The 18,238-nt window shown below is 38.8% G+C and overlaps 1 long non-coding RNA gene across 1 annotated transcript; it reads left to right on the forward strand.

Moving 5' to 3' along the window:
* Positions 1-76: 76 nt before the first annotated feature.
* Positions 77-10,928, forward strand: LOC143416175 (uncharacterized). The gene is made up of 5 exons (XR_013096551.1): positions 77-822; positions 2,006-2,122; positions 2,828-2,898; positions 3,032-3,373; positions 3,624-10,928. It is a non-coding gene; the product is annotated as an uncharacterized LOC143416175 (long non-coding RNA).
* Positions 10,929-18,238: the final 7,310 nt, after the last annotated feature.

The raw sequence follows: 18,238 nt of genomic DNA on the forward strand, positions 1-18,238 counted from the left end.
GAGGTCGTGCATTCGTGGAGGGAAAAGAGATTTTTCCACCCCTATAACTTGATCCAAGGTATTTTGAGGTGAAAACTGAAGTATCTTAAGATTAACTTGGTTTCACTGCCGTTCTTTTTTTGTTTGTTTTTGTTGTTGGACTGATAAATCGATCAGAGTTAAACTGATGCAGTTTATTTGTTATAAGTTTATTGGTCTTCAGTTTGGCTGCAATATTTTTGCTGAAAATGTTATGAGCAAGCTGGATAAGCTTCTTTTTATTTTATTTTGTTTGTTTGTTTTTTTTTATTCTTTTTTTGAATAATTAGTTATTTAAATGGAGCAAGAAAATTTCTATTAAGCTCCCTTTCAATGCTCATATGTGAAGCATTTATTTATTTTATTTATTTATTTTTTACCACATTGGTTTTATTGTTTTAGGCTATTGTATTCCTATTATTATTCAAGTTCACAATTTCCTTACTCAGGGGTTGCAGTTCTCATCTTATATAGGACTCTCTTAAGTGACCAGGTTCCCAATTCAACTGTTCTTCATTTACTTGGTCTAAGCTTTTTCTTATTTGTCACTTTTAATTTTTGTTACTATCATTATGTCTTTGTCTGTTATTTCTTTAAATGCAAGAGGTTTAAGAAACAATGTTAAACGTAAGGCTATTTTTTTGTTTTGCAAGCAGTTCAATTCAGATTTCTGTTTTATACAAGAGTCTCACTCAACAGAACAAGAAAAAACATTTTGGAGATCGCAATGGGGAGATGATCTGTGGATGTCCCATGGTACAGAGCATGCTGCTGGTGTCTGCATACTTAAAGGAAGATTTAATGGTAAAATCTTGAATTCTGACATAGATAAAGATGGTCATTACATTTTTCTAATAGTTGAGGCTGCACACTCTTATCTATGTTTTAGTCAATGTGTATGGTTTTAACTGTCAGAGGGAGAATAAACTATATTTTGATAGGTTGGAGGAGCGCCTACTGCGCTGGTTATCTAAATATCCATCCATCCATCCATTCGCTTCCGCTTATCCTTTTCAGGGTCGCGGGGGGCGCTGGAGCCTATCCCAGCTGTCATAGGGCGAGAGGCGGGGTACACCCTGGACAGGTCGCCAGTCTGTCGCAGGGCCAACACACAGGGACAGACAACCATTCGCACTCACATTCACTCGCACATTCACACCTAGTGGCAATTTGGATTTTCCAATTAACCTATCCCCACAAGCTGCATGTCTTTGGACAGTGGGAGGAAGCCGGAGTACCCGGAGGGAACCCACGCAAACACGGGGAGAACATGCAAACTCCACACAGAAAGACCCCGGCCTGATCGTGGAATTGAACTCAGGACCTTCTTGCTGTGCGGCAACAGTGCTAACCACCGTGCCATCGTGCTGCCTATCTAAATATCCCAATTCTTTTATTATTTTTGGTGGAGACTTTAATACAGTGTTTAACAGCTATTTAGACAGATGGCCTTCTAGAAGTTCAGACTCTAACTCATTCATAAGACTGTTTGCACAAAGATTCAACTTAGTCGATTCTTGGAGGGATTCTCATTCGTCTCAGATAGCTTATACATGGTGCAATAAGTCTCAAACCAGACACTCGCGTATCATGCTTACCTCTGAATAAAAGAGGTAAGCGTGATAAAAAGCAAAAAACAAAACAAAACAGTAGCCTTACAAAAAGAACAGAGTAGCAGAACATTTAATCTTGATCATTTAATGCATTATAATAATTTACAAATCAGTGTTCATCGATATAATTTACAAACAGACAATATACATGTCTGATAAGTAAGCTAGAAGTTTAGACAAAAACATGCCAGTCCTTTTTCTTGCTGGCAGTCAAAACAACAAAACAAAATAGGTCCCAAAGTGGAATCCTGCAGGATGCCACATTTCCCTATCGAATATGAAAAATCATTTTTTAAAATTTCAGAAATCTAAAATACTGCTGGAACAAGTGAAACTACTGTGGGTGATGTTCAGGTTGCTTGTGTTTTTTACAGGACCTTCTCCAGTCTGGGTCAAAGTTGTCCCAGCTGTCCTGATTCCCCTGGTTCTCTTGGCTGCTGCTGTTGCTGTCTTCATGAGCCTTGTATATAAAAGGATGAAGAAAACTGCAGGTAGTGTGTGTGTTGCAGACCTGGCCAGCTCCTGTGGGGATGTTGAGAGTTTCAATTTAAAATCTGATGACACGTACTGGTACTGACTTTCAGGAACAATGGAAATGTGCAGAGCTTCAGTAACTACAGAGCGATACTATGAAGATATGGGAAATAGTTGTTGATGCTAGGCTAAGAAGAAGAGTGTTGATCAGTGAGCAGCAGTAGGACTTCATGCCAAGAGAGAGTGCTATAGATGTGGTGTTTGGTGTAAGAGGCAGATGATCCATTTTGAGACCCCTAAAGGAAGAAGACTAATTTATACCCAAAAGCTCAGCCTTCAGTTCCTCACTGATGTTGTTTCTCAAGTTATGAATGTTGTCCGTGCAGTTGCCTTCAAAAGAACAAAAGCTGCCCTTGATAAGAAGCAAACATATTCATGGAGGAATGCTATACTGATAAAATCTCCTACAAGAGGTCAAAGACATGTAGAATGAAGTGGGAAAAAAAATAAATTTCAAACTAAAAAAAAAAAGACGTCTTTAACCTTGAATGGAGAAGACAGACATTTTCTGTCAGATATCAATAAATCCAGCACCAGTCAGGCATTATATGTATCCTATACTTTTATCTTCACACATAAAACCTGAATATATGATAGGATGAATTAACACATTGGTTATGGTTCTTTCGTTTTGTTTTTTTTTTTACATATCTGATTAACAGATTTTTGGCACGCCTTTCCTGAAACAGTCTTCCCACAGATCTCTATCCCCTCCCAGTCTTCCGTGCAATAGGTGATTATGTGATCTCCACTAAGCCACACAGCCTGCTGTTATCCACATTATAGAAAGACGTTTCTTTTAAAAAAAAAAAAAGTGATTTACTGCTGCTGTTTGCTACAGTTGATGTTCTTCTCTGCTCTCTCAGTTTGCCAGCTCAAAGCAGTGGACGTGACAGAGGGTGCAGAAAGTGTCCTGCTGCCCTTTGAATCCAAAAAATGTAAGAGAGAGGACATCATAGTGGAGTGGAAACGTATCCAAGATAAAGAAGTCAAGGCAATCGTATATGAGCAGGGTCGGACACAGCATCATAAAAACAACAAATCGTTCCGACGCCGCACAGAGATGAAGAAAGACCCACGGACTACAGGAAATGCCAGTCTGACTCTGAGAAATATTAGCTGTGAAGATGGAGGTGTTTACATCTGCACCTTCTGCGACAATGAGGGAAAGACCCTGGAGCAGCAAGTGGTGGTGCTCTTGGTTCATGGTCAGTATAAGAGAATTTGACCTAAAAGCTCCTGCTGAACACATTCATGTCCATTAGTAATATTGACAGTTATATTTCTGTGAAGGTTAGTGACCTCACATGAAAATGCTGTTAGTGTGATAAAAACACAAGAACTGATGTATACTTTGACAGAAAATAAACAGAGCAGTCACCTTAATCGGAGTCATGTGATTTCATGCATTTACCAGGACTCTGTGATCTGACTCACTGTTGTGTTTCTCCTCTGCAGAGGGATGGCTGAAAACCATCAGAGGTTTGTTCCACATTGGCACAGAAAACAATGAAGACTCCGCCACTCCACTTTCTCTTCTTCCAAAGTAACTCTGTTTACTGCAGTCAGTATGAGTTATCTGAAGCTTTTGGTTGATTGTTGCTTTGATTATCAGAGAAACTACTGTTTGATTTCTTCATTCAACCATTTCTATTTACACTCTGTAGACAGAAAGTGTTACAGGAAAAAATGATTCTATGTTTCTTTACCTTCTTTTAAATGTACAAAGATGCCTTTTGTCTGCCCTTTGCCTATGGTTAGATTAGTTTAGAATTATCTTTTTAGACTTTCCCAGCAAAGACATCTTGTTTCTGGGACACATTGTTTTAGATTGTTTTATCTTCCCTAGCTCTCTGCTGACGAGACTAGCACCATATATGGAGTTGTTTTATTTTATCTGTTTATTATTTGTTATCCTGTTCTCACTGTCTCTGTGCTCTGTGCCTATAAAAATTACCAAGCCACTGTGCATGGTGTGAGTTGTTCTTAGCAGCTCACCCGTGTACACGTTTGATAAAGAAAGTAACTTTGTCTCATTGTGTCTTTATTTCTCCTGGGTTTTTTACAGAGTTTTCCCCCAACATTTCTTGGTCCTTCGCAGCCGGAGCACCTCCATCGTGTCCCATCTCCGTGACCAGTCCACGTTGTTCGCCTGTCGACAGCCCACACACCAGGTGTGTGGAAAAAGACCAAGAGCGTTAAATTCGGGTCTTGGCCAACGTCTTAGAAAGCGACCCACGGTGGTGGGGCCCGATCGAGGTGGACCAGACCCGGCGACACCGACCAGGTAGATACAGACACACTGACACAATCTTGCGTAAAAGCGTATTTTAAATTCAGGGAATTTAAAATAGCGAAAGTAGCTCGTCGCGACTGGAAGCTCCCCACTTCTGTGGGTTAGGTTTGGAGCTCTGGGTAGCTCCCCCAGCTGGGTCTAGACAGGGTCTAGGGAATAAGTAGCTCGTCTACAGAAAGACTGGCAGCTCCCCTTATGATAAGGGTTCCAATCGCGCGAATAGGTATGAATGTGAATGTGTGTGTGTGTATTGGTTTAATTAACGGAGCAAGCTGAATTTTCACGGTCCAATAAGAGACTGAGCCGCTCCTACTGTGTTTTTCTTTTACTGCTATTCACTGACGTGCTGGTGAGTTGAGAGAACGGTCGAGTTCCGTCTTGTAAAGTTCACACCGCTTTTGGAAATAGTCCGAAAGTAGAAGGGCGTGTGAGCAACCACTCTCGTCTCTAATACCAGCGAAGGTGATAGCAGCTGTATCGTGTATATATTACTTAAACAAAAATAAGTAAATACATAAATAAGACGGGTAATCAAGCAAGTGAAATTAAAACTCATTCCTGCTGACGAGCAGTGGTGAGAAAAGAAAAAGTCCAGACGCCGGACAAAAACAGAGAGAGATTTAAGAAAACAAAATATAAACAGTCAGAAGAACAGAATCCAACTGCCAGTTTAGTAAAACCAGAAGACGAGACACTGTGCAGTGTCCACAATCCTTTTAGTAAACCATCACTCATTCCTGCAGCCGCATGTGCAGCGACACCCATATCAGGAAGAACATAATAATCCCTTATTAAGTGAAAACTAGAGATCACAGTAGTTTTGTAGTAGTTTAAAAGGGTTGAAAACAGACCCCACTGAGTAGATATAAATATAAAAAGTACGAAATAAAGCTAAACAAAGGGAAAATTACAGTAGAAATTATCTTTAGAGTATTTGAAATTAATAATAGCAAGGATAACAACCTGTAAAGTGATATCAACAATGAAACACAGTTGGCATGATGACCATGCCCACAATGTATAAAATGAATATAAAGCAAATAATTCACACGAAAATATTTTAATAACATAAATAAAGTATATTAAGGCTGTGTCATTGTTCAGCCAAGGACAGTGTGTGAAAAGGTAACTGTCTCCACCCTGGGAAAAGGATGATTCTGCAGGTCATCTGAAGCCCTTGATGGATACAAAATAAAATATAAATAATATATTATAATAGAACTGCCTGGTCCGCCATGCAACAGAGAGAACAAATGTGACCGCAGATTGGATGAATTCAAAATTATCTGTTTGCTGAATAAGATGATCCTAACTATCAAATTGGCTCAGTAGTAGTATAGTGGTACACACTGATAAAATATTATAATATGCTATTGCTGTCATATAAGACAAAGAGGATAATATTAACAATGACATAATATTAATATGAAGAGGCACCTTAATCGGTTATGATGTGAGGTGGATAATTGTTAAGCAGTAGTCTGCATCAAGCTTAAGGTTTGCTGAAACTCAGTGTAATGACATGTGAGATGAAGACAATACAGAGAATAACTAAACTAATGAAGTGCATAGAGGCACTTGACCAGCTTGAAACTTATCATTCTAGAATGACACATTGCTGAGATATAGAGCACACCTATAATAACAACCAATAAGCAAAACCCTGTAGACAACAGCTAAAACTACAGGATTGAGAAGCTGAATTAAATATGTAGACACTGCTAAGCTGATGAGCATGTTCCACATTTTCTTTTCTTTTTATTTATTTGTTTCTTTTATAGCAGAAGCTGCTATTCTGCCCAAAGAAAGACTCTAGGTCTGACCAACCGTTTCAGTCATGGGCAAAAAGATGTCAGTCAATAAAATTCTAAAAGATAATTTATTGACGAAAAATATATCAAGAGATAAAAGATAAAACAGTCCAGTGTCCCACTTATGAATTGTATAAAAACACACAGTCCCAAGGCCAGAGCCAGCTATGCCACACGGCCAAGTTGCATCCCACATGTTGCCTTTAACAGGGTTAGAAGTTGTCCTTGGAGACCCACCACCCTGCAAGCATATAGTCAGTGGTCACTCAAGCCTCTGGAACTCTGCTGCCTTTAGGCTGTGGCATATAATAGGCCCTGGACTGCACAGAGAGACAAAACAACACAGCAGTGTTTGTAGTGTGGGCTATATGTAGACCAGTGTATCAGTGCAATCAAGTACACCTGCCTCTAATTAGTCCAACCCCATTCCAGCCATTGGCTCACCAAAAATGTGACAACCACAAAACCACTCCCAACCCAGTGCAACTTCACACAATAATATGGAGCTGAATTAACACAGGCACATTAGTCTACCATGTTACAAGCTGCATGCTATTAAAAGCCAACATATGGAGACTTCTGCCTTGTTCGGGTGGCAGCATTTTTCTTTTTCTTTTGTGTCCTGACACGTTTATGTTTTTTGTTTTTGTTTGATTATTTTGTTGGTTTTGGAAACGATTTTAAACGAACTTGTGACAATACTTAAGAGTCACAATGACACATAGTGATTAGGCATATGATTGAAAAATGCCTAGGTTTAGAGCTGTGAGCTATGAGCTGTGAGCAATGCAAAGTTAAATATATATATTTGTATAAATGGGAAACAACCGTAACTTGAAAGTTTGAAATGTGTGAGATCCATGCATTGTTTGAAGAACTAGAAATTATCTAAAACTGCCTTAAGTGAAAATGTAGAGTTGCATCTATTCTCCCATACAAAAAAAAAAAAAAAAAAAAAAAAAGGAGAAGCATTCTGTAACTTAAAAATAAGGCTGACTGTTGACAACAGACTAAAACACTAATTCGCAGGTGGCTATCAGGAACAGAGAGGCGAGCAAAGTCACAAACACCAAGGCCGCAGACAGCCATGCAGAAACAGCAGATAACATAGAGACAACGCCTGCTAGAACTGTGGAGAGGAAGGTCACTTCCCACGAGATTGTAGGAGTAGAGGACAAATTAGTTGTAAAGTCAGCTTCAGGCCACACAACTGTACAACAATTAACTGCCCTTTTAGAACTAGTACACACAGCAAGTGGCCGCAGGTGCTTTATTAAATGCATATATGACCCGTCGTGTCCAGTAAATTTGCTAGGTAGAGACGCTCTGACAAAACTTAAGATAGCAGTCATGCCATTCTTTTCTGGTATTACACCTGAGTGCCAGAAACCGACCGAGTATCACAACATTCTGAGATTTAAACAAACTCCAGGCCCAGATCCACCTTATGATCAGCAAGTGTGGAAGCTAGGAGAACAGCATTTGACCTTACAGCACAGGCCGAAATTGTGTAGGTTACGCAGTAACCACAGACAGTAGAATAATAGAGGCAAAACCACTTTCTTCTTCATATTCTGCACAGAGCGCTGAGCTGATAGCTGTTATTCGTGCATGTGAAATCCACAAAGACAAACAAATAAACGTTTATACAGACAGCCAGTATGTTTTCTCTGCTGTGCATCATTTTGCAAAGCTCTGGCAAAACAGAGGAATGATTACATCAACCGGTAAACCAGTCCAGCATGCCAGCCTCTTACAACGCCTGCTGACTGTAATAAATTTACCACAACAACTCGCATTGTGTAAATGTGCAGCACACAAAACTGATAGCTCTTTTATTACTACAGGCAACAATTTTGCTGACAGAGCCGCAAAACAGGCGGCACAAAAGACAAACATGACATTGATGGCAGTAAACACACATCAGATTCCACTGGATGTGTTGCAAAGTGAACAAAAAGCAGCAAGCACAGCAGAGCAGGCAAAATGGCTAAAACACGGTGCAGTTCTGACAAACGATTTAATGATGTGTTATGGCAAGCCAGTGTTGCCAAAATCGCTCCACAAGATGGCGGCATTAGTGACTCATGGCTGTACGCATTTGTCATCGGGGGGAATGACCTGTATTGTCAACTCTCATTTCTACACTGTAAATTTTGAAACTTCAGCAAAACAATTTGTCAGAACGTGCATGACGTGTCAAAAATATAATGCTCAGGGTAACCTGCGACCACAAAGAGGCCGTTTTCCAACTCCGCCTCATCCTTTTCACACAATTCATATGGATTTTATTGAACTAAGCGAATGTCAAGGGTCAAAATACACCCTAGTGGTTATAGATGTATTCTCAAAGTGGCCAGAAATCTACCCAGTGAAAAAGGCAGATACAATTTCAGTAGCAAAATGTATGTCTAAGTTGTAGGAAAATAAAGAGATGATTGTAAATGACGAAGAATGTAATGATGTCTATCAAGTGTCTTGCAGATCACAGCCCGGTGACTGGGTTCTGATCAAAGTGCTCCAAAGGAAAAACTGGAGCTTGCAAAATAGCGGAACGACCATCTTGCATCCATCAGAGCCAGTAAGTGAAGCCATCTAAACACAGCTGACAGCAGGCTTGCCCACTTGTTGTGATCTCGCCCGGTGGAGGGGTCAGCTTTCCTGGCCGGGGGGTCTACTCGCGACAGGAGGGTGTGTCCCGTCGTCATGAGGTGGTGGCTCTTAACAACTGCAGCGGCCCTGACCATGGCCGGGCTCCTCATCTTTGCTTCCGTGAGGGACAATAAGTCACGCTATATGAAGAAAAGGCAGACACTGTATGACAAAGGAAAGTACACCAAGTTTCCCCATGGCTATGCCACTAATTTCTGGTGGCAGTTTATGAACACTACAGCTCACTTGAATAATAAAACTGACTGCTATGCAAATACACTTTCTGCCCACCGAGGAACGAGAGGAAGTGTATTGACTGTTCACTCAACGAAACCTGTGCCAGTAACGCGACACTGATGAGCCTCAACTGTCGCTCCAACTACAGCTACCGAATGATACTACAAACAAAGACTCATTACCAGACAGGATGTGCACGGACGGCACCAAGCAGTAAAGGAACCAGAGTTTCGCATCTGAGGAGGAGTGAAATTCTTACAGAGCTTGATCCCCGGCATTGGAGTTGCCGAGGTGCGGGATCACGTGGAAATCAACCGATATGCTCTGCTACGACACATCAACTTAACTAAGGCCCTGGGAACGGCCTTAGCAGGAGAACAGAAGGCCATCAGAACGATGGTGCTGCAGAACAGACTGACACTAGACCTGCTAACAGCATCACAAGGAGGAGTTTGCAAGCTGATCGGGGAAACATGTTGCACTTTTATCCCTGATGGATACGAAACTGGAGGAGGCATTTATGAAGCTTTGCAGAATTTGACCGCTCTGCAAAAATATGTCACTGACCACACACCTGGAGCAGCTACAGCACAAGGCTGGCTTGACTGGCTGTTCAGCGGTTCATGGCTGGCTGCTGTAGCAAAGCCATTTTTCCTTCTAGGTCTCATCATGATAGCACTGCTCATATTAATGTTGTGTGTGTTGCCATGCCTAAGAGTAATGATTTCAAAGATGATAACAACTACAATGACTGCTTATGTTGCCGTGCCTCAAGAAGAACAACATCCCGTTGCAATTCTGTTAGAGGAGAACTTGTACTAGCTGCTAATAAATGACGTGGTGATTAAAAATGACTTGTCAAGTGATCATGCACTGATTAACACATTAGTAGTTTATGCAGGTACAATATAAGGTTTTCACCCTTTTATTTTTTGAAGTTCTCATCCTTTATTTTTTGATGTTTTCATTATGAAGTTTTCATTATTTTACATATAAAGTTTTCAATTTAAGGTTTGCATCATTTTAAATATAAGGTTTTCATCCTTGTATTTTTTGAAGTTTTCATTTTACATATTAGGTTTTCATCATTTTTAAATACAAAGTTTTCATTTTAGTTTTCATCCTTTTATTTTTTGTAGTTTTCGTTTTAAAATATAAGGTTTTTATCCTTTATTTTTTGTAGCTTTAGTTTTATTATTTTTTCTTGTTTATTCCACTTGTTATTTCATTTACTATGATTTTCATTTACTATGTTTTTCTTTTTATTATTTTCTTTTGTTTTATTCTTTAGACCAAATGACTTCCATTTCTGCTATGCTGACATTTTGAAAATTAAAAAATTGCTTAAGATACTTAATAAATAACCTTCACAGACAATTGTTGTATACATTTAAAATAAGTTAAAACAGGAGGGAATGTTACAGGAAAAAATGATTCTATGTTTCTTTACCTTCTTTTAAATGTACAAAGATGCCTTTTGTCTGCCCTTTGCCTATGGTTAGATTAGTTTAGAATTATCTTTTTAGACTTTCCCAGCAAAGACATCTTGTTTCTGGGACACATTGTTTTAGATTGTTTTATCTTCCCTAGCTCTCTGCTGACGAGACTAGCACCATATATGGAGTTGTTTTATTTTATCTGTTTATTATTTGTTATCCTGTTCTCACTGTCTCTGTGCTCTGTGCCTATAAAAATTACCAAGCCACTGTGCATGGTGTGAGTTGTTCTTAGCAGCTCACCCGTGTACACGTTTGATAAAGAAAGTAACTTTGTCTCATTGTGTCTTTATTTCTCCTGGGTTTTTTACAGAGTTTTCCCCCAACAGAAATTGTCTTCTGTGGTCTGTGCACTACATTTTGGACTGGCTGTATTCTCTTGACAAGAACAACTTGTTACTTTAACTTATCCAAAACATTAATTTGCCTTTATAGGCTATAGTGTGAGTGTGTGTGAACAGATAAAAATGCTCAGATTAGAGCACTGCAGAAATGTGTGTGACTGGTAGAATAATGACTTGTAGTAGAAAGCTATTTAATGCTCAACTTGAATATAGGAAGGTTCTGTATAAGTACCAGTTCACTATGCATAAATGCACAGGAAAGCTCAGATGTCCAAGTTTTCCAACAGCACTTGAACAAAGCCTGCACAGTCAGAGTCTTAAAAGAGGATTTTTAAAAGAAAGAAAAGTCAGTAGATAATAATTGATACTAAAAAGACCAACAGCGCCTCCTTCAACTGACACATCACCACAGACAGGCACACAGCCCCGCCCCTCACTAGCAGCTAAACAGTGAGGTTTCAGCAGTGAGTAAAGCTCCTGTTTTAATAGTGTTGAAATATTGAAGAGTTAACATAAATGTTAACCTGGCTCCTCATTAGCAATTACCTGATAGCCACTTTACCTGTCTGTTTTGTTAAGGTAGTGGCTATGGCTACTAAATTAGATCATTTTTAATAACAATATACTATATAATGTTAAAACTGCACACAAATATAATGTAACCTGTGTGTGTCTGGTAACCCGTGCACACATTTTTTACCAATCTGTAAGTGAAAGAAAAGAATGTCACAAATATTTGTAGACATTTGTATCCACAGAAAACCTTTTAGCAGTTAGTCATCACATCTGTGTAAAATCTGTTTGAGTCATTCATGTTTAATTAGTTGGTGATGTGTCAATTTTTAATAATAGTTACACAAAAATCACTGCACATGAGTTGTATGGGTCATTTTTGCACATTTGTTACTAGCCTAATTCCTCTCTGTATGGCTCTTCATCCCCAAAGCAGCCTAAAGTTTTGTGTTTAAATGTAAGAAATATTCTATAAGATTGAGAAAACAAAAACTGATTGAAAGACTAAAGTGCTTCATGTTAGGGTTAAAAGACAAACGGGATAATTAACAAAGATACTAACAACACAAACTGTGCACATTAATTTATAAAATATATGTAAAAAACTGCGAATGGGGAAAAAATGGCAATGAATTGAACCATTAAATGTTGGACAAGGGTCATATAATTGGCTATTCATTCGAGGCTATGCTCCTTTTTAATCAGTGGAGTAGATATGGACATTGTTAAAAAAAAAAAAAAAGGTCAATGACTCTAACTGAAGTACTATGTAGCTGTCACGGTTCTGTGTCCGTTGGACCCAGTATTTTGAGTTTATTATGTTTTGGATTAATTTTGCATCATGGATTGTTTTCTTGTTCTCTTGTTGTGCTTGTGATGACCTTGCTGTTTCCCTGGATTGCCTCTAAACTGTCTGCAGGTGTAACGACCAACATCCTCAGCTGTGACCTTCTTTATAACCAGTGAGCATTCTGCTGTAACACTCAGTCTGTCTGATTTGGCCTTTTCTTTGATCTGTCCATGATTAACCAGCTCTACTGCTGGTGTGCTTCTTGATTCAGTGAAGAGCCAGTTGATAGCGTTACAGTTGTGATGATTCTTCATCACATTTTCACAAGGCAAAGTGACTTTATCTCCATCTCTGACAGTGAAGGAGAGTGAAAGATCTCCACTTAGTGTTCCTGAGAACACGACAAAGAATCAAAAAGGTAACACTGCATGTCAGAGCACAGATAATTTTGCACAGTTATGCACACATGTATGCATTTGTATCTTTTTCATTTTCACTAGTGCACTGAGCTGGAAATGTTTTTAAATCTTTCTCTTATACACATGTTGGATGTATCCTTACCAACTGAAGCACAGGTACAGCAATAAAAACACTTTAAGCTAAATCGATTTAACCATCATTTCTCATAGTCTCTCTTTTCTCACTTTCTTCTTGAGCTTCTGAAAAATAAGTGTATCAGCTTCCCTGTTATTAGTGAGGTAATACAGTCATAGAACTCAGAATCTGCTGAGATGATAATAATAATAATGTCCTCAGTGTAAACTTTTGTAATCTCATTTATAAACGTATCTGTATTCCTACCTGTTAATTGAAGCATTAGTATCACTGATAAAAACATGTGAATCCATCTGAATTCAGCCATCATGCTTCTCGGTATTTCTCCTTCCTGTTTCTCACAGTAATGACAGTCGCAGACTTTAAAGTTGTGCTCCCTGTGGCGGTTCCTGTGGTTGTTATCTCACTATCTCACGCTAACTGTTCAGGAAGTCCTTTCTCTGACAATTTCTGTTGTTTATAAAATGGCTGGGGAACGAAACAATATTAAAGAGGTCAAAGGTCACTGCAGGCCATCAAACCCTGTAAAACTAAAACGAGCACGTAGAACAGACAGCCGAATGTTGCTCAGTGACTTATGATAATCCCACTGTCCGTTTGTGAAGGTAAGATTACGTCTTCTTGCTCTGATACTTGTTGGTCCCTCACTGTGTCTGTGAAGTGTTGTTTTTCTGAGAAGTGAAGGGGCAGAGTTGGTGAGAATGTAGAAGTGTTACCATCAGAAACAGACGCTTCACACACTAAATGTCCTTTAGACATTTAAACTAAGTGTAACAGCAAACTGTTCTCACAGCTGAGGGTGTTGGTTATTACACTTTCAGAAAGTTCAACATATTGTTGTTTTTTTTTTTGTGGCTCATGCCTATGTTGTTAATAGTAAACATTTCAATCATATAATTTTCAGCTCAGACTGTCTCATTAAAACACAAACTGGAAGATTACTGTAAATTTCATTCTCTCTTTTTTTTATTCGTGACTGAAAGTAAGGCCAACAGGGTAGAAACATTAATCTGCATAGATGTGCAGAGGCAACAAACTCACAGGCTCAACTGTTGTCACTTCATTGGTACTCATTACATCTTATTTAAGTGTCTCTTTCTGAGAACTGAAGGGGAAGTGCTTTGGTGCAAATGTGGATACGACAGCCCCAGCATAACTCTGCAGGTTTTAACCTCTAATGACGACCAGACACAGGTCAAAAAACCACAGAGTGTCTTTTAGATATTTTAAAGCTGCAGAAGATGAATGATTCTTTATGTTTAAACATTTCAGTATCCAATTATGCTTTTTAGTGGAAAAGTTTACTAGAAGTGGGACATGCAAAGTATAAATTATCACCTTCTATAATGAATGAACCAGTTTACAAGAGATTTATTTTCAGTAGAGCAATGCAATCCACAGAATGAAATGTTCACACTCCCCAATGAAAGCCTTGACATGAGATAGGATACACAAAGCTGCCACATAAACACTGCAGACAGTCCAAATGAGTTGTTTCAGATATCACAGATATGTTTTTATTCATGCTTCCTCTAACTTCCTCAGAGGTCACTTGTCCTTGTATAGATGGAGATAAGCTTTTGGGCAGTGCTTTGAGTCTTTAAGTTATTCCTTTAAATATGTTATGTAATAGGATTATCATTTGGTTACCTTAAGTTTAGTTTATGTTTTACTTAAGTCATCTGTGTTAGTCTGTCATGTTTCTTGTCTTCTTGTTCATATTGTCAAGCTTGTGTTGCCATGTCTGGATTCCACTCTGTTTCTTGTTTTACTGTGAAAGTCCCTGTCCTATGTGCAGTGTTCCTTGTCTCGTTAGGTCTGATTTGTCCCAGCTGTGTTCCCACCTGTTCCACATCCCCTCATTATCTCTGTGTGTACTGAAGTCCTCTGTCCTACTTTGTTCAGTGTCAGGTTGTCTTTTGTCCTTTGCACCACCATGTTCCATCTATCATGTGTCACGTATCCACGTCATGTTTTGGGTTTTTTATGTTTATCTTTAATTTCCCCAGTTTAGGTTATTGTTTAGCATCACCTCTGCCTTTTGTTTTGCAATGTCTTACCAGCCTTAATAAACGTCTCGCTTTCTGTTAAGCTTGAGTTTTGTTTTAGAGTGTCTGCACTTGGGTTCACCTCCTTTATTCACACAGTCAGCTTTGCAGCCTGACTGTGACAGGCAGGTCTCAAAGTTGTGGCTGAATGGCATATTTAAATGTACTTTAAAGTCAAATAGAGAAGCTAACAGGATAGGGCAAAAATCCAATCCAAATTTACATTTGTAGTCATGAAAGCACAAACCAGTCACAGGATGCTGGGAAGGGTTGTCAAAGAGTTCAAAGGAGAGAAATGAACGAAGATAGGGTGTACTTATGGAAATGGGACAGGTAGAAGTGGTTGTTCTTAAAATAGCATGAGAGTTAAAGACTGGAAACAAGACACCAAAAGTGACTGAAGTGAGAGATGCAAAATAGACTTTCTGCTTAGAATTTTTATTTATTTTAAAGATTGCATTATGTTCAAATTCATTAAAGATAACAGTGTGTGTGATTACATCATCATCAATCAAAACTCATTTGAGCGCAGACCAGATTCGACCACATACAAATGACTTTGTATCCAGGCTCAGGCTCATAAAACTAAGCTCAAAACTCTAAACTAACTTTCTGCAGCTGAAAAAGAAAGAAATGAAAAATGGCTTTGAAATCTATTACCCAAGTGCCAACAGGAGTGTTTTGGAAATAATAGTGAGAGCATGTTTTTCAAATTCAGAAATGATCAGCAAATGCAGATGTAAAAGAAAAATATTTGTACGTGTATTTCTTTTTACAACAACCATGCTGTACAGGAGGCTTCTGCAGAAAGAGAAAACAACATGTCAAACGTGTTTCTATTTTTGTGGTCCAGAAAACCACCAAAAGCTACCCCTGCCTGCTGAAAACTGATGAAAAACAATGTACACCTCCAAAAAACACAGTACAAGGAGAAAGAGCTTTTTACCGCTGATGCAGGCAGGTATTTTAGAAAAGTCACTGTGGTTCTAAAAAGATCATATCAAGATTTCAAATTGTTGTCCAAACTGTGACTAAGGCAAAAACAACGATTCTCTTTTTAAAAGCTTCTGCTCCTCGTGCAAATATAAAGCTTGTTGATGTGCTGATCAGTGAGATCTGATAGAAGCTGGAGGGTTGGTCAAGCTACTTCAGTAGACTGGACTTTTTCATTGTTCACCATCTTTACACACCTGTAAAATACAAAATCATAAACCCGTGCTTCTTCAGAGCTTCATGTCTGGTTTATCAACCCTTCTTGCTTATGTGTGAACATTCTCACCAGCTCTTGTCCAGATGTTGATGACCACAACAGCTGCTATAAGTGCTGCTAAACCCAGAGGCACTATGATGAGCCTGTACCAGCATGAGCCTGGAGACAGAGCATGAAAAGCATGAAAATAATATTTTAAATGTCATTTTCTGATTGTTTTTGTTTTTTAATGTAGATGAATACAGAGGAAAAAAAACATGTATCTGAAATTAAAACATTTCATTCTAAAATATAGAAATATTGAAAAAAAAAAAGCTGAATATTGTTGATTACCTTGTAATTTTGTTGAATCATCCATGATTTCCAGCTCTTTTGTTGTGTTTCCAGTTGTAGTTTCTGATTTTATTGTTGTTGCAGTATTTGATTTCTCACCTGAATAAAATTCAGTGGACCTTTCATTAGGAAACTAAATTCAGTCAATTACAGTTTTTTCTGAATGCTGAAACCCTAACTGTGATTCCTGTAGCACAATCTCTAAAACTATTCAGACTTATAGCAAAACCACTCACTGAGTTTGCAAAACTAAAAGCACAAAAACTGCTTTGCACTCAGTTTGCAATTTTGTAACACACACTTTGCAAAACTGTAGGCACAACTCACTGCACAACACTCAATTACCAAATTTCCAACACACTCCTAGCAAAAGTATACACATGTATGGCTATCATTAACACTATTTTGCCAACTGTCTGGCACACTTTCACATGTGAAAACTTTTTTAGATAATTAGTTCACTTTGCAATCAGCCTAAGCACTATAATACAGGTAAGCTGTGTGTGCGGAGTACAATGGAGGGAGCAGAAAGAGTGAGAAGTAGAGGAGGCCGAGGAAGAGGACGTGGAGGTGAAGAAGTAGGATGAAGAGGACGACAAGGACAAGGAGGAGCAAGAGGAAGACGAGGAGGGGGGAGAGGAAGATGAGGAGAGGGGGAGAGGAAGGGTAGGAAGAGTAAGAAATAGAATTGCTGATGACATCAGAGCTACAATAGTGGACCATGTAATCAACCGTGGAATGACCCTGAGGGTAGCTGGCCAACGGGTCCAGCCTAACTCGAGCCGCTACACTGTAGCAAGCATCATAAGGACATCTTGAAATGAGAATCGGTTAGTACAGTCACTTCGCACAAAGATTTGTAGCACTGCCATATGCCAATGAGAAACACACCAATACCATTGATGTACAAATACTGAAATTGCTACTTTACAGAATTGCTAGATGACCAGATGCTGGGGGCAGAGGAAGCATGTTCACTGCAGACCAAGTAACCCATATAGTCATTATGGCGATTGCAAATAATCCTATACTTGGAAATAAACACTTGTGTTTGTTTTGATGTGTTTGAATAAACACCAGTACTTGAAGTTTGGATCCCTCTATGCTTATGGATCTATGACAGAAGTATGAGCTCAAACTGACATAGCCTACCTTGTGCACAGAGAAAGCAAAAGCCAGATGTGTTTTGTATTCATACCATCAGTGTGCAGTTGGTGCATTGTGTGCTTAGTAGATGATGGCTTGTGTGTACTGTTTGATACGGAAACACCATTTTTACGATGGTGTGAAGAGTTAATCTAGCTGTGTTTGCTTTTACAAGAGAACTACAATGTTTTGATTATTGGGTGACAGGTTTTCTTATTTGTGTGAAGAGTTTTGCAAAATTAGCCAATAGTTACAAAAAATGTGCTTAAGAAATCAGAAAAAACTGTAAAGCTTCAGATCAATAAAATGAGCGGATATTTTAGGTAATTAGTCAGATTAATGCAAAGTTATTTTGAAAGGTTCTTCAGAATCTCTCCTGGTTTCTGATGACTGAGCGCTGAAGGTAAAAAGCTGCTCTTTTTTTCCTTCTGTTGTTACGCTACAGTTAAAGTCATAAGTTGATATATGAGTGATGCATCATTCAGAAATGTCACAGTAGCAGAGCAGAAGACTCCGATGTTTTTAAATTTGAGTAATCTCTATCCAGAGCTTCACTGATATGGATCCACTTCACTTTGTGTTTGCACCGTTCATATGTCCACACAGAGCAGTTTAAAGTCACCTCAACAGCTTTCTTGTGTT

Source organism: Maylandia zebra, unplaced genomic scaffold (genome assembly GCF_041146795.1).
Source record: "Maylandia zebra isolate NMK-2024a unplaced genomic scaffold, Mzebra_GT3a scaffold26, whole genome shotgun sequence".
Classification (NCBI taxonomy): Eukaryota; Metazoa; Chordata; class Actinopteri; order Cichliformes; family Cichlidae; genus Maylandia; species Maylandia zebra.